The sequence below is a fragment of the Emydura macquarii genome, unplaced genomic scaffold, assembly GCF_026122565.2.
Source record: "Emydura macquarii macquarii isolate MOO-44397 ecotype Brisbane River unplaced genomic scaffold, CSIRO-AGI_Emac_v2 contig_2825, whole genome shotgun sequence".
Classification (NCBI taxonomy): domain Eukaryota; kingdom Metazoa; phylum Chordata; order Testudines; family Chelidae; genus Emydura; species Emydura macquarii.
Genome location: NW_027132962.1, coordinates 5,477,076 through 5,495,279, shown reverse-complemented (window position 1 = coordinate 5,495,279; position 18,204 = coordinate 5,477,076). Strand labels below are relative to the sequence as shown.

General features: G+C 39.5%; 1 long non-coding RNA gene across 1 annotated transcript in view; it reads left to right on the top strand.

Annotated features, from left to right (window-relative positions):
* The window catches only part of LOC137166275 (uncharacterized), a 44,200-nt gene extending 36,241 nt beyond the window's left edge, over nt 1-7,959 (top strand). The window contains exons 2-3 of the long non-coding RNA XR_010923615.1: nt 6,521-6,714; nt 6,925-7,959. This is a non-coding gene — a long non-coding RNA (uncharacterized lncRNA). The remainder of the gene's footprint in view (nt 1-6,520; nt 6,715-6,924) is intronic.
* Nucleotides 7,960-18,204: the final 10,245 nt, after the last annotated feature.

The following is an 18,204-nucleotide window of genomic DNA, read 5'->3' as shown; positions in this document are numbered from 1 at the left end:
TTTGAATCAAGTTTGTAAATCATTTACAGGACTTTGTTTACACTATTAAATTTTTTTTTTGTTTAATGACAGAAGTAAAAAATACCCTGTAACCATGAGCTCTTTTCAAGTACCTGTTTTTTTTAAAATGGACAATTCCTCAACTAATTACCAGAATGACGGACTGTCTGGAGGACCTAAATATTGAACAAGTTTCATTCAAAGGACTAAGAATGAAAAAGTTCCCATGTTCATATTTTTTTTTTCCCCCCAAAATCTTCAGGGGGCTGTCTAGGATTCTGGGGCATGCTTCCAATGAGTATGCATAGTCTATCTGGTATGAAGCTCAGCTAAAGACTGCATGAGGAGTTGCTGAGCCAAATCCAGACATTCCAGATAAAATCCTTGCCCCACTGAAGTTAATGAGGGATTTGACATTGACTTCTGTGTAACCACAATTTCACCCTGTCTCCACATACCCTAACCCATCTGCCCAGCTACTCAGACAGAGGTCTGTGCACAGACAGTATTACTCTCTTGATGGGTGGTTTTATTAGCTTAATTTTGTAAATCTTTATTTGATAGTTCTCCATTCAGTTGGCATAGTGTGCTTTAATTATGATAAAAGAGGAATGGTTTAAATTTAGGTGAAAAATACACAGAAACAATAATTGAAGGTGGGCTTTGTGAAGCGGCTTCTTGGTTTTCCCTTTCTGAATGCATTGGTAGGTCTTTTGTGCTGTCTGATGGAGAGCTCTTTTACATCTCCCTAGGACTTCATTAAGAATTAGAGATGTGTGTATTTGTTTTTTTTCATTAATTACTTCAGAGCAAGTCATAATTGGATTAGATAAATAAAATATAATCAATGTAGGTTTTGCAGTGTTCTTTAAAAATATCCCTGTACGCAATTTTGCTTATTAGACATACTAAACTGTTGTATGGTATTTTTTTCCTGAGACTGATAGACTGGCTATATTCAAGCAATAGTTTCTTTCCCCTAGAGCTATTGAGCTTTCACTAAGAGCTCTCTTTTCTCACTTTAAATATTTTATGTGCAGACTCTTTAATGAATACAATTTAAGTGATGTGTTGGTTTTCATGCTGAATCAATGACTGTAGTGAGAAAAACTTTCTATCATGCTTATCAATTGGGTTTAAGATATATTCATGTCTGAATCTGCAAAGTGTATCCTAACTATATCTTTTAAAGCAGAAGAGCCTTAACCTACACATTTTGGTATAGTGCTGATTTAAATCTGGATTTACACAGTCTTCTGCTGCTGGCTAATTAAACAAGTAATTTCTTCCCCTTACCAGTAAATCTATTTATCAAGCTCATGTATGGCATGTGTGAATCAAATGTTTGATATCAGAATGGCTACAAATAACCAACACTGCATGCTGTTTAGATGGAATAGTGAAAGTCCAAGAGAGAGAGAGGGTGCGTGTGCGTGCGCATTTCACTCTAACTTTGCATAGGAATTTACAGTTTTGCCCATAGAAATGTTCGTGTCATTTTCAAATACAAAGCTCTATGGGCCTACAAAAGGCTCTCCACACAGCTTTAACTCCTTCATAGGGATGTTTGGGAGAAGCAGTCATGTGACGAGAAAGGGAGCTTCTGCTGTCATGCATAGATGGGGTCTCCACTAGCCCTTTATAAACTGATGTTGACTGTCATGTGGGAAGACAATGAGTGGGGGTGAAGGAAGTGGCCATGAGAACTGTGGTTGTGCTGACCCAGTGGCTCTGATGTGGCACTGTGCTGTAATTTTGCACTCTAGCATTTGATTATGGGTTGCAGTGGATTTAGACTAGTGAACTTGGACTTGGAAATTCATGAGTAATATTTAGCCCAGTTCATAGGGCTGGAGGAAGGCTTTGTGGCATGTATGCCTCTAATGAAACTTTTACTGTCAGTGTTTCATTACCCTACAAGCGATAGAAAATATTTTAAACCACTCAAATAATACTATAAATAAATGTGTTTAATCCTGGTGTATTTGTCATAGTGCAGGATAGAGCTGGCACTTTAAAAAATAATGGCAATTTTTTTTTAACTGAGATTTTCAAGCAGGAAGAGAAACTTGCCCTCAAATCTCCTTTTGCCAGAACACTTTGATTATGACACTTGGGCTCAAATCTGCAAAACTGATGTCAGTTGCACTAGTCATGTGAATAAAATTATTCATGTATGTACGTGTTTCCACGATTGGGTCTTGTGTCAGAAATTAGCACAATATTGAGTTCATTATTAATTTGAGCAAATAAAGAGCTGCTCATAAAAATAAAAACAAACCGATTATTAATCTTATAATTGTAAAATTCTATAAATCTGTCAGGCGGTCATGAAGAGTAACCTGCCTTTTATATGATTGTTAAGATGTGTACTGTGTGTGGATATGCCTATCCATAGCATAAAATACAGGACTAGCTTCAGCCCTTATTTGCACCTGTGCAGCTGAGGGTAGAATGTAACCAAAAATCTGGAAATCTAGCTTTTGGTACAAGCAGAATATGAAATGTTTAGTAAGCATTCTAGATGCAGATTGGCCAGGACATGTGGCACAATACTTTGAGCTGACTGCTTATGCAGTTAATAATCTGACTTGTGAAACATTTATTTCACTCAAGGCACGTTGAGAGGCTTAAAGCAAGTATTGGTATAGTCAGTCCAATACTAATATTACATCATCTCCTTAGTGAAATCAGTCCTATACTAACAACACTGTACCCATCCTGGCACAATATACATTCATAAATACACAAAAGTGCCGCAACATTCCGGAAGCTAGTGTGGCTCTAAAATATTGTCTAAAAGTAGCTTAATTCTGCATTATATCTAATGTTCAAAATTTATAGTGTAACTTGATTGGCATTTTAGAAGTGCCCTAGTTGCCTGGGTAAAGTAATCATGAATACATGGACATAATTAGCAGTACAGTAGTGGCAGTAACTCCATTTATAACTGTTTTGTAATATTTTACAAGTTCATCTTGTTTCATTATCCAATAGAATAATTGCCTTTATAGATGTAATCAGTTCATAAAAAAAAATCAGGTGCTGAACCAGGATATTTAATAGTGCCACAGCTTAAGTCCCAAGGATTTTTTAATGTAGAACTGCCACTTAAAATAAAGTAATCTATTTTACCTTTTAACTATCACCCACTTTCTATGAATGCGTGCTATTAGTATAATGTATGAGCAGCACACCCTGCAACTAGTAAAGTGTAATTCTTACTTTAAGTGTGCGTAGTTCTTTCCTAAATGCATTTTAGTGTCTATTTCAATCTGTTATGATATGTGAATGCAATATCACACTGAGTTGCTGATTTTTTTTTTTCTCCCCCCAAACCCTTGTCAGGCACACTTAAATCAGCCTAATTGCTCAGTGAACATCATTTTTACCCTCATTCATTTTAATGCACTTTTAATAAAGACAGATATTTTATTTAAAACAACCCAGTGGAATATATTATGTGACAGTCTACATAAAATTTGCAGTATAAATGCATATAAAAGCATTTGTTTTCTAATCTATTTTCTTAATGAAATTAATATGTAAACCCACAATGGTAAAGCAATTTTAACAAGAGACAGTTGATTGGCAGCATTCCAATGTGACCTATATTGATATTTTAATATAAATTATAACGAAGGTTAAAGGTCTTTAGTCATATCACTTGTCATGTATATGCACCCAGGAAAGGTCAGAAAGTAGAATATGGAAAGATCTTTTAATTGTTTTCCACTTTTCAAAAACAAACCAGGTATTTAGGTTTTGATTCTGCCATCTTTACTCAGTGAGTATTTTAGTTCAGCAGCGTTCTTAGTACAGTAAGACTACTTGTGTAAGGACTATTCAGTGTAAATGAGGGCCACAGAAGTGGGCCCTTAATAAATTTTGTGGAATAGTAGATACAAATTACATTAATTTTGTTGGATAAATACAGTATGTAGAGGCAGGAAGGAGAAGAACTGTGAATCAAACCTTAACTTTCTCTGTTGGAATTAGGCGGATCAAAGTTTTATTTTTCAGATGTAATGTTATCAGTTAACCACTCTGTCTGATATCTTACAAAAGAGAGTAGCTTCATAACTGCAAAATCATCAAAACATTATTGACCAAATATAAATATTCAGTGGATTTAAAATTAAGCTGGCAGGTCAGATTTCCAATAATATATCTGAGTATCAATGACCTTATTCTGTTCTGCCTCCTACTTTGTTCAATCATTTAAACATGTGAAAAGTAAGTGCAAAATGTTGGTATTCTGATTTGGCAGTGTTTTACACCAACTTTGCCTTAATTGTGTATGAATACAAATGACTATACAAGGTGCATGGCATCAGAAAATCAGACTGCCAAGTCTGATAAATTGCTTTAAATGGCACTTGAGAAAAAAGCAACCCCTCCCAACCTATAGTTACCACTAACGTACGGAGCAAATTGTACCAATGTTACATATAAGGGGTGGAATTGCAGAACAATTAATGGTAACAAAATTATAAGAACATTATAAAAATTCAGCCACAGTATTAGACCTTTAAGCTGATGTGATCATTGAAAGTACGAGAATCTTAATTACCAACATTTTAAGACTACGCTGTCTGAGATAAATTGAGGGACTTTTAAAGAAATATAAAGGTACCAAGGATGGTAGTTCTTTAACGTATATTGATCATTCCTACAAATATCATGGAGGGAATCCTGGTACTACGATCCAGATATGGGCAATTGTCAGCATGAAGAGACAAAAAATAATCCCTGGAATAGAGAGAGGAAACAAAGAATTTTCCATATTTTAGAAAACAATGATGCAATTGGAAGAATCACCTACATACTGAAAACTCACATGAAGCTTGAGTAACCTATGGCAGCAGGCATAACAGCAAACATCATTATTGTTCATATATTGCAAAGTGAGTGGGGGGGAACTTCCTGTTACACCATGCACCCCCCATGATCACCCTTATAGTGTAATTCTGCATTGTTTAATGCAAAGTATGTTGTGTAAGATGTTTCTGGAACGCTCATGATGTATTGAATGTTATTGTTATAGTAATATGTTTATTGCAATGTCATATGTATGGTTATGAGGCTTTGCTATATGATATGCCCAAAGTGTCTCATGGCTTAAAACATTTCCAAGCAAGACCCTCTGAGCAGGGGAGCAGTTTTCACCTCACTGAGGCATGCATAAAACAAACCCAGCTCTTCTAGGAACAAAGGACTAGCCTCAGCATCAACAAAGGAACCATGATAAGGGGATACTCAGACTCAGGTCATGGATGAAGCCATACAAGAACATTCTTTGTCACCTGACCCTGAGGGGAAGAGGGTAAAGCCCCAGAGGGGAGAAGGAACACTTTTAAAAAGTGTTGATTTTGCATTCTCTCTCTCTTCCAACTACATCTACAAACACCACCAAGCAACTGAAGCACTGATCACAGGGGGAGGGCCCAACTTAAGGCAGACCAACCAGCCTGTTGTAAGAATCATCCACATTTGTAATGATGCTGAAAGTGTTAAGCTTTGTTCAGAATGTGTTTTTCCTTTTTATTTTCTCTTGATCAAATCTGGCTACTTTCTCCCTGACTTATAATCACTTAAAATCCTTCTGTACTTAATAAATTTGTGCTTGTTGTTTTTATCTAAAGCAGTGCATGTGGTTTAAAGTGTGTGAGACTCCACTCGAAGTGACAAGTCTGGTGCATATCAATTTCTTTAATACATTGACAAACATATGACCTTGCAGTGTTCAGTACAGAACATCGTAGGGTGGCACTTCCTAGGGTTACACCTGGGAGTGGAGGATATTGGCTGGGGTCATTCTATTGCATGATCTAAAGAGTGGCTTGCCAAAAGCACTCGCTCATTCAGTTGAGAGTAACTTGCTTGCTGGAGGCTGTACATGATCTGTCCATGAGTGGGAGTTCACACAGTAAAGCAGAGTAAGACAGGGTCCAGCAGCGGGGCGATTGGAGTGACACAGCGATTCACCAGTTCAGATTGCAGAGGGGAACATCATGCTTGCCTCTCCCCCAAATTCAGTGCCAGAAAGAAGGGCTACTGAACAGCCTGCCCATTTCTGCTGCTGCTGCTCTAAATTGTGGGTTAGAATAGTGCACTCAACTCTCCTATTTCATTTGTACAATGCGTAAGCCACTGAAGTTGCATTGATCCCATAGCCCGTCCCCTACCACTTTCCACTGGCCTAACTGAGGCCAATACAGAAACCTTCTTTTTTGTGCCAGGGTTATGGATGTTACTTTTCATCACAGAACTGTACTTTAAGGCCAGAAGTGGCATGGGGGGTCTTGTTTGAGCCATCTGCATTGTAGTGAAATTTAGGCCCTAGTGCAGAGAAATCACAACCAGTCCTCTATACCACATCAGCCCTATGATGAGGACAGCCATCAACTGTAAAATGGCACAGTGTTACTCAACAGATCTGTTCTCTGGGTATTCAGAGACACATCTGCTGACTGCAGGGACAAACAACTTTTTAAAAAACTGCTTTTTCTCCTGCTAGCACAGCTGAGCCACCACAGTAAAGAGTGAGCTGGATTCTATGCCTTCTGTGCATCATCAACAGAATTCGTCACTAAATTCCAATCCTCTACAGCACTACAAATCCCTTACTGATGGTGAAGATAAATAAGAGAGAATCCAATCTTTCCTCCCACATGCAGAGGAATTTCTACAGCTTATAACTCTGTTTTAGAGGTAAACAGAAAAAGACATTACTTCTCTTTCAAAGAGGCAGCATCAGTAGTGAGACTGTTATAACCCTGTTTTCTGGTATTGAACTCACATTGTTGTTTATGAACAGCAGTCATGTTCTACAGAAATTTTCAAAGAGTAAATTGCTTATTAACCCAGACTGCATCCACTCAAGACTTGGACATAGATCTTCTCACTTCTTTCCCCACACAGATCACCTTCATCCAGGATGGCCTCATTGACTACTAAAAAGAACCAGCTGAGCCATGACTCACAAGTACAACACCTTCCTTCCAAGAATTCAGACAGGAAACCATGGAAACAATAAGAATTGCCAGGGCCCCTTTCACTCTGTCCCACCTTTTCCTAGATGATAAATGAATAATGAAGATTCATAGATTCCAAGACCTGAAAGGAACATTATGATCATCTTCTTTACTCTCCCATATAACACAGCCCAGGAATTTCCCCCAAACTTTGTTTTTGAACTAGAGGATTTTTTTTTTTTTTTTTTTTTTAAAGAAAAAAGAACTGACAATATTTCCTTTGAGGAGGAGGAATCTATCATGAATTGGTCTGAGCAGTACTTACAGAAGCTATCACTCAATGTGAATAACTTCTAGAACTAGTAACCTCCCATTTTTAGCAAACTATCTGAGAAGCTAAAAAAACTCCATCTCAGAGGGCTCCAGGATACTGGTAGCTGTCATTTTGAGTCAGGTTTAGGCTAGGTTATGACACAGAGGCAGCATATGTTACCATCTCCTGTACATAGACAAGGGAAAAACACTCCTATTCCTTCTGATGCCAGTGATCAAGAAATATTTCTGTCTTGTCTACAAAAGTGAGCAAAAATTCTTTGAAATGACCAGGCCTTTCCTCTCAAACTGAACCCTTTCATAAGCTTTTCCTCCATCTACAGAGACCTCACCTTTCTATTCCCACTCCCAGGACTCAGTCTTTATATCTAGCTTTACATCACCTTTATATCAAACACCAACAGCAGTCATTTAGCTTTTTCAATGCCTAGCTGAAATCAATACCTAGATGAAGAGCAGCTGGCTAAAGCTAAACTCAGGGAAGATTGAAGTGAAGTTGGTAAGAAGGGGAAATCACTTTGAAGAACTTGCTGTCTCCTATCACATCCTCTACTGATTTTTTTTTTTAATAAGGTACCAAAGCACACAGTGTACCTGTTTATCTGACCTCATAGCCTTATGCAAGGGTCTGGGTTACCCACACAATGAATCCTCAGACACGTCTTTCCATTGTGTATTAATGAGGGTGTGTCTACCATGTTTCCTTTTCTTGGCTCTCCATGGAATGCTTTTTGGAACCTCTGCAGCAAGCCCAATCTCTTTTGGATGAGAGTTCTGTTTTTTGTTTTATTACCCTTGTTGTGCACATAGTTCTGTCAGCTCACTGTTCACTGGAGATAACTAAACAATAATGCTTATTACTCATGGTTTGCCATTGATACACCCAGCTTATTAACAGCCAATAATGGAATGGGAAGCAGTGGGGAGAAGTTGAGCAGACCAAAGCATCTCTCTATTAAGACTTCCACTGGTTAAGGTCTCTAAGGGAAGTTATGTCACTGGGGTAAGTTTAGCGCTGCACCTCAGCAGTGCAGGATCAGGGAACTGCAAGCTGACATCCTGTCCTCCATTCCTGCACTAGAGGTCCCCTGAGTCACAGTGGAGAATGAGGCCCAGAATATTAAGTCCATTTGTAAGCACCTAAATTCTTTTTTCTGATGCATAAATAAGATTTAAGTGCTGCTTGACTTCATTACCCCCTGTGATGTTGCAACTACCCCCCACAAAGCCTGAATAGGTAAAATAGGCCAATTAACCTTATAGGCTTCACCTGGAAGAGAGCCAGGGCCTAATAAGTCCCAATGGCTGATGGAAACCTAGCTGGGAGGGAGCTGGGATATGATTATAAAGAGAAGAATTTAAGGATATAAGGGGCTGCAGAGAGGCGCTTTGCAGTCAGAGTATAAGGAGGAATTCTAAGGGCATGGTAAGCCCTGAGATGCCACCTGGGACTTCAGATTCTGGTAAGGAGTGGAGAAGTGGCCACAGACAGTGGAGGAAGCTCTGATGGTAACCCAGAGTGGGGCAAAAGATAGAGAAGAGAGTGTAGGAGACGGCTCAGGGAAACAGCACCAGGGTCAGAATTTAAGAATTGATTGCTGGGCAAAGGATCCCTGGGCTGGAACCAGGAGTAGGGGTGTGGCTGGATTTCCTTACTGGCCACTGGGAAAGTGGCACAGACTTGGGAGCAGTTCAGAAGACTACCTGAGACTGCAGATACACTGTCTAGGGGGACTCTGAGACCCTGGAGGAGGAGGACTACAGTGACCTGGCCACAGTGCTGAGTCATGAAGAGGTAGCATCCTGAGTCCAAATAGAGACAATGGAGTTGAGCAACTGAAGGAGGGGGTGCCAGGCTGGAAGAGAGCTAATCCACAAATGTAGCCATGAGGATGCACCACAGCAGTGAGTGTGAACCCTATTACACCCACCTATGATAACTTTTGCCATAATGCAAGTGTATGTGTGAGTTAGAGGCCCACTTTGTGTTTCTACTCACCCTCAGTTCTTTACCAGTGTGTGTCAGGGATATATGGGATAATGTTTTTTTAAAAGGGTAGTCCACATGGTCCTTAATATTGCTCTCTGAATGTAATAAGATCTATAAGACTCTCATGGGCTTTGAGTCATGATCCTTGTAAAATTAGTAACAAACTAAATGTTAAAAATATTGGAGGGTTGACCTGTGACTGTCAGTCATGTGAATTTGTGAGTGCAAGCCCCACTCTGACCAATTTCTTCAAAGGATATCTTGTACTTGAAATACTGAACAATAAAAGAATGACAATAAAGATAACTATGATTATAAGGGTAACTAATAACTGAAAAAGGGACTTGGACTTACACCTCAAACAGAGTTCCGCTATATATTGCAGAAGTTTCCATAAATAACTTGATTAAAAGCTTTTGGCAACATAACAGATCATGTTTGTCCTTCTACTGAGAATTATTTCAGGGCATAAGTTCTCTTGGCTCAATTGAGTTATGAATTACCCCCTTATGAGCTTACTGAACATATCTCACAACTCTCTCAGACAATCTTGACAGAGTTAGTTAATTGACAAAATGGCAAGAAGAAACCAAACAAAGGAAAGTGTTGTAAGTAACAAAATGAGTTCATGGCAAATCATACTTAATGTTTTATGTAAATGATGCAAACCATCTATATTGTTTTATCTCCCTATTAGAGTATAACTTTGAAGATGAAGAGTATAGCCACTATACAGCTCAACTTATTTGTTGTATTTATTTTGTGCTCTCCTTCCTTATAAAACCTTTAAAGGGAAGGTATTGCTATTTTTCACCCAAAAGCAATTTATAACTTTTAAAAATTCACTATCCTGTCTTTTAACCTCACAGTCCCTATGTGATTTCCAGACTGAAGGCAGGGGTTGCTGGGGTTGCTGTAATGAGGTACACTATCAGGCAGTAGTCATTAGAACAGCAACAAAGAGAGAGATGGGCAAAGACCAGCTGCATGGGCTATGTCACTACTTATGGAATGGAGAAATGTGTGCTGCTCAACATTTGTTCTAAAGAATCCACTTTGAGGGGCTGTGAAGTCTTGGAATGTGAAGTCAGGAAAGTGAAGTACTTCAGATTACTGCAATGACTCTGGAGGTCTCCTCTCCCCTACCCCCACCCCACCACCTGCTTTCTTTTTCCTCTCATGAAATCTCTGCCTTTTAAGGGCAGTAATAGAAGGGGGCACTGTCACTCAAACGTATGTCCCACCTCAGAAGTCCTGCCTTATTCGCCCCTGTCCCCGGAAGTCCCGCCTCATCTGGGCACCCAACTTCTGGCCCCAGCCCCATGAGGCCCGCCCTTGATCCTTAGGCCCCGCCCCTGACCCTTAAGCCCCACCCCTTCATTGGAAGTCCTGCCAACCCGGTCACCTGACATTCGGTCCCTCCTCGGGTTATGACTTCCTGGTCAAGATGGGCATCTGACGGGAAGCAGGTGGTGCGAGCCCGCTGAGAACGCCACCCACCTGCTCCCCACCAATGGGAGAGGGTTTCGCCCCGAGAACAGGATTGGATCCCAGATGGCCACCTGACTGGAAGCAGGCGGTGTGACCCCTCCGCCAATCGGTGTGTGTTTCACTCCGAGAGCAGGATTGGCCCAGAAAGGGCTGGGGGAGGAGCGGGGCTTAGGCCACCAAATTGGAGCAGGCTTAGGCCGTTCCTTTACCTGCGCCGCATTTCTTCCTTTGGCCTGTCCCACCGGCAACTCCTGTGAGTCGCCTTCCTCCATGGGAACAGATAGCATGAGGCCGTCAGGCTTGTTGGGTGTTCGGGTTTCGGTGTCCGGTGTGTCGAACAAAGGCTGGGCCAAAAGGCTGGCCTCCTCTGAACTGTCACTAATGTAGTGCTTTCTATGCCTGGGGGCCAAGACCTTCGGAGCCAAAATAAATTCCGAAGGCCTCACAGGAGTGGTGAAGGCGTCCGTGTTTTCCTCTTGGTGTTTTTCCATGAGCTGTGAACTACGCGGTCTGGAAAATTGGACGCTTTAAAGGCTCCCAAGACTCCCTATTGGTGCACCTTTTCCTTCTGAGAAGGCCTAAGCCTGCTGCGATTGGGGGAGGGGGCACCCCGCTCCTCCCCCAGCCCTTTCTGGGCCAATCCCGCTCTTGGCGTGAAACGCACACCGATTGGCGGAGGGGTCGCACTGCCCGCTTCTGGTCAGGTGCCCGTCTTGACCAGGAAGTCATAACCCGAGGAGGGATCGAATGTCAGGTGACCGGGTGGGCGGGGCTTCCTATGAAGGGGTGGGGCTTAAGAGTCAGAGGCGGGGCCTCAAGGGGCTGGGGCTGGAAGCCAGGTGCCTGGATGAGGCGGGACTTTCGGGGACAGGGGCAAATGAGGCAGGACTTCCGGGGCGGGACATAAATTGAGTTACAGTGCCCCCCTTGTACTACTAAGGGCTATAGCCTTCCCTCTTCACCTTTATTTTGTTTTCTTATGTCAAAATCAATATGGATATGCAATCACCATGCCCTCCCACAAATAAATAAACCTACATATTACTTAGACAAGGGATTTATCCATGTGCTTAAAATGAAGCATATACTTAAGTGGTGCCCCGAACGGAAATGCTTTTGTCAATCAGGGCCTTGGTTTAGTGCTAAAGACCTAATTCAACCTCCTTTCAGATTCACGTCAAAAATTGCATTGACTTTTATGGTAGCTGAATCAGTCCCAAATGAACATCTCAGAATTATTACAACATGCTCTACCATATAAATCAGGATGTCACATTATTTAAATTTGAAAAGTCAATAGTGCTAATGGACTGTTTCTTGAAGCATAACATCTGATTTGAAAAGTAGCTCATGTAGTGATATTTTTTGGCTTCATTAGGGATGCAGATGTTTATGCATGTATTGTTTTCTTATGGAAAGATTGTCAAGATTATCTTGAACTGCCATTACTTTGTTGATTTTTCTTATTTTATAATAGAAATGTCAAGTCTTGTTCTTAGGATGACTTATTTTTGCAATTAATATTCATTAAAAACAAACTTAAAACAAGCATCTAATAGTCATTAACACACTGAGGTTATTTGTGTTTTTAAAGACTTTTGTCATTAATTTAAAACAAACTGTTAAAATTTTGCCTTGACTAACCCTTGAAATCAGTTGTTTATCTAATTTACTGGGAGCTTGGCTAACTTTTATAAATGAGTTAAAGGAATAGATGGGTTATGAGAAATATCCTCTTTGCACATAAAAATATCTCATAACAAATCAATTGTTGCACAAAATTACAAGAGCAAGGCACATGGTTTATAGGATTTTTTCTGACTGTTTGTAGATCGAATATTTTTTGCTTTTATTACAGTTCTGCCTGAGTAGAAAAGGTCATCTTTATTTATTGATGTATTTAGTCACATGGGAGGAAAATGGTTACTGACAACATTCCAGGGAAGTATGGCATGGATTTTAAGAACATTAAATAACTATGCAATGTGCATCACAGCTAGATATGGAGTGTCTCCCATTCTAGCTATTGAACAGAGAAAAATTAGAGAATATAAAAAACCCACAATAGGGAAAATATAAATAGAAATTAAAACCGATAGTGCCTTGCCATAAAGACTACAAGTAAATAAATAACAATAAAACATGCAAAAATATCTGTACTACTTATGAATAAACTTCCAAGGCTCACTCCTTCCTTAATGTTTGTGGAGAATGCAATGAAGAGTCTCTGCTTTATGCAAAGGATAAACCTGTTTGATGGAAAACAATAGCATTAATGTCAAATAAAATGTAGTTCTAAATTGCATTAGAAAAAACTTATATTAAAAAAGATATGTCAAGAGTATTTGAAATAGCTGTGAGCAAACAATGCAGAGGAACAGGTTACTTTCAATAGTAAAGGTAATTTAAAAATACTAAATATTTGTGATAACAATATTAGTAGAAATTAGAAAGTCTAATAACATGAAATGTGATGGTAGAAAATTGTATCAATCCTGAAAAAAATTAAAATATAAAAGGTAGATAAATAAGACAAATCTTTCCTTTTTCATTATGGCAATAATGGGATGGGTTTTGATTTAGCTTTAAACACAAGCTTATTTCTCAGAGGTCTATGGTACTTAAGCATATGCTTTAAAGTTAAACATGTTCTTAAGTGCTTTGTGCTTCATGGCCCGCTTACTCGACATCTTGCAAGATTGAACCCTAGTCCCAAATAGTCCAGCTAGTACTGTCCTGTCCTGCAAGCTGAGAATAGTTAGTTATCTATTCCTCTGTACTGATTCCAGCCCCTTTTAGTTGGTAGATACTTTTGAAACAAGTGCATGGTGCTGCATTGCTGCAAACTAAAGAAATGATACTGCATACAGTTAGGCATGTGAGAAGTACCACTGAAGTTGATGGGTCTCCAGGAATACAGTTAGTCAAGTGCATCTTTTACCAAACTGGTTACTTCCTGCTTAAATATATGGTCTCTAAAACTTTCTCCATAACACATTGCACAACCAGAAAATGAAGAAAAGGGTCCCTCTTTCTGCATGAGCACTCCACTCACTGATGGTATGATTGCTTTAGTTTTATTACCAGCGCTGCTTTGGTTCTTTTTTATTTTATTATTTTAAAGTGTTCATGGATGTTGACAAGGCTGAATACTTGATGGGAATGAATTGTTCTGACATAGAAATGCACAGTCAGCACATTTCCTGCATTTCTGTAGTTTTGTAATTAGCAGTTTCTTGAAATCTTTTATCATTTGCCAGTTAGTTAGCTATGGACCAATAAAACCAATCCACTGTGCTCCACACTTTCAAAGAAACCCCCCCCCCAAAAAAAACCCCATAGAAATCAAGTGAAGTGTGATACATTTCTTACAGTCAATGAAAGAACAGTAGAATGTTTGATAGCTAGAACATTTTGTTTTCAAGTTGTATTGCAAAGTGACAGAGATAAAACTGAGGAGAATCAGGTCTCAAGCACATTGCTTCAAAAAAATTAATATTGGGTCAGTTTTCCCACTGTTACACAAGAACAGTGAGAAGAGATCAGGGGGAGGAAAACTCTGCAAGGTATCACTTTGTGAGTTTTCAGCAGACTGTTCTGTTGAGAAAATGGAAGTGACTTTCCCCACCTTATGGAACGAATAGAGCATTCTGTCTCAGAAACTGGAAACATTTTTTTAGATCTACCTGGAATCTTGGGTATCTGCTTGAAGGCAATGACTGGCCAGATGGAGCCCTCCATACTTGGCTCTTCTGTACTCTCCCAGTCTATGTCTCTGGCACAGTGGCTCTAACAGAAATCTTTTTAAAAAAAAGATGGATGCACTCAGATTAATTTCAAAAGGATGTAAGGTCTGTCTGTCTATTTCTTAAGGCATTTATACCTTCCCTCTCATAGTGATGCCTACACTGCAGCAACCACAGCAGCAAAAGCACAAATTCAACAATTGCCTGCCAGCTTCAGATATGATGGTAGAAACCCTAAACCAGTGCAGATTAGTGGGTGACACAAAATGCACGTAGTGTTTCAAGGAACAGATTTTTAATATTGAGTCAGCACTGTTGAGGGCTTTACAAATCTCTCTGCCCTCTAGTCAGCCATTTTGTACACTGGGGACATAATGAGAAAACAAATGACTGTTAAAGGAGTCGAGAAGATAACCAATACCTCAAGCTGAAAGTACAAAACCAAAATCAACAATCAGTTGCTTCCTAACTCATATCTAGTACGTGTGCCAACAAGCTGTCATCCTTCACATGTGCTAGCCAATCAGGTAGATATATTTTTATCAAATGAAGTACAGATGTTTGTCAAACAAATTACAATGGTAAAGTCAACCCAGATACAATAAATAAGCTTATAACTGCAAGATGTGAAATTTCACGGAAATAAATAAATTCACTTGCTATTTTCATAGCCTTCCGTTGCTTATCAGAACACCAGCACATTCATTTTATTTTGTGTTCTTATTTAAAATATCAGTGTGACAGATACAGCAGTTTCCTGCAATATCCTGGGCAAACCTTACTGACTTAAGTTTTAAGTATCTTAGGAGTTCATTGTATTAAAAATGCAAATGTTTATTTATTATTGTGGGTTGTGTGTAAAGGTTCTAGGGAGGATACCTGACTAATGCAAATCCTGGGAAATGTTATGAGCTTCAGAGGACTATTTGAAATCATGTGAACTTTAAATTTAAGAGGATTTACCAGGAAATCTCTAGGGAGAAGAGTGTGCAAATGTAACTCTTCCAGTTATGGAAAAAACAGCCTTTTGAAGTTAGAGAAACCCATTGTCAATGAATTACCTATTTCCATATCAAAGATCTAGGCTGTATAAAGCAGGAGGAACTGAACTTCTCATGAGGGTACATGTTCTGAGCCATGGTGATTATGAATTTGTAACCACACAAAAACTTTTTGGTGGGGGTTGAAAGACTGTTCCCCTGCCAGAACCCCTGTTGCAGTTGGGCTGATCTCTGGTAAGCTTATTAGGATCCATGTTGATGGTTCTATTGTTTGTAATACATTTTCTCTGTAATGCTTTTACCTTGAGAATAAATATGCTTTCTTAGAGCTGTGTGGTAACTTGTAATTGTGTGGTCAGTTACACTCTTTATAGCTTCTGAGGAAGGAAGGCAAAGTAAGCCTGCTGAGGCAGTCTGACTGCGGCCTGGAAATACCTCAGTCAGGAAGGAGAAAGTTGCAGGTCTCTCACCTGAGAGAGGTGACAGCTGGGAAGCTAGAAACCAAAGCACCACAGAGGAGGAATACAGGTGCAGTTGCCCTGAAATGTGATAAGATCAAATTCTTTTTTCTCAAAGTCACTGGTAAAAGATCCAGCTGACTTCAATGAGATCAGGATGAGGGCCTCAGATAATCAAATTTTTTGTAATTGCTTTTGTTTAAATTCATTTCTTCATTCAAGTTCTAAGGCTGAAGTTCAAAAAAAACCCCCAACAACCCCAGTCTTTAAATGATGCACAGTAAAATATTGCAAATTCACCCTAATGAAAGGTAAACACATTGTGACATACAGTAGCAGTGCTTGAAATTACTGATTTAAGGCCCAAATCTTCACAAGTGAGCATACATTTTAGGCAGGCCTTACTCATGTATACACACTGGGAATATGTCTACCTGTGGAGCTAGGGGTGTGTTTCCCAGCTCACTAGACATACTCATGCTAGCTCTCATCAAGCTAGTGTGTTTAAAAATATTAGCATAGCCATGGTAGCACAGGCAGCAGTGAGTTGTGGCATGGGCTAGCCACCCTGTGTACAAACTCACTGGCTTTTGTGGGTATGTACTTGTGCTGTTTAGCCTGTGCCAAGAGTTCTTGCTGCCCCTGCTACACAACTATTTTTTAGCATGCCAGCTCAATACAAATTATTCCAAGTATGTTTCTGAGCTAGGAATCACACCCTCACTCTAACTGTTTACATAGCCAGTTTATGGTTGCCTGTGCTCACAGGTATATGTACCCATAAACCCAGGAGTGAATGGTTACATTACATGCCAGGCAATGAAGAATTTTTTTTTCCATGTTTTCTGTCGTTATGACAAACTTCTATAGCTGGTGGCTACTATTTCCAAGCTACCCTATTACTTAAACTCTCCCTGTGTTAGGTAAGAGTTAGCTTTTTGACATCTTCTGCTTCTGGTTCTAAGAATATAAAATTATCTTAATATTGCCTTACTGTTACCCAAATAACAAATATTACAGGATCTTTTCAAGGGAAAAGGCAACAAGCCACGTTTATTGTGAACACAGAAACTTAGTAAATAGTAACAAAAGAAAAGAAAAATATCAACACTCTAATAACATCAATATTGTTCTTTACTTTAGTGGAATAGTATTAATAATGTAACCACTAGGAAACAGTATTAACATTGTATCAATACTACAATTACAGAGATTGCTGTTAATAAAAATATACTTCGTTGACACGTGTTTCAGTTGATGCTTTCATTCACACTCACACAAACAGACAGGCATACACAGACAGGGAGACAGACAAACATACATAGGCATCTCCCAGATGTTATAGTTACCAGCCTCTTGGTGCTCGTGATAGTCACTGGCCAGATGACTAGAGCACGAGGATGAGGAGCAAGGTCCTGCCGATGTGCACTGGTACTCCTGGCTAGTGTGATGATGTAGACCTGAACCTCCAGCCTTCATCTTCTTTTTCCATTTTATAGGGAAAAGACCACATGTAAGTCTATGGGCTTTGCACTGTAATGCTGAAACTGCATTTTTGGTGTGATCTTTAATCACCCACATTGTTGCAAGCCTGATCAGATTTTGTCCTTTGAAATGGGCTGGCTCCAAAGTTATCAGGGTGGGCTCCTCTTCGGCCATTTGAATGGTAAAAGTTATTATCTTCGCTCCTTTCTTCCTTCCTCAGGCTTTTAGATGAGGCTGGTGTTTTCTTTGTCTGTCTCGATATCCCTCACTCAGACCAATTGTTCAATCACTCTCCCTGTCTACACTCACCTCAATTGCTCAGCCATTCAAATCCAATCACTCAGTGCCAACTCCTAGCTGAAGAACTTACATATTATTTTTAAAGCAAACATTATTTCATTTTTGACAGTGTCTTTTACAATTGAAGGTAGATATATTACATTTCACAGTGTGGCTTTTTATATTTACAAATATATTGAAAGTGAGTAAAATTAACAGGTAAAATGGTCTTAAAACAAATAAACTCATAGAAAGGAAGTGAACATTTAAAAGGGTAAAACAATAAGAGTTAGTTGAGGTTTTAACTTTTGATCAAAGTTACAGTGTGTCAGGCTGAAGTGTCTCTTGGCAGGAAGAGCGCGGGCGGGATGGGCGTGTTTGTGGCACTGTTCCTTCATGTATTTTTCAAAAACAAGATTTTGGCCAACATTACCATTGTTGTGT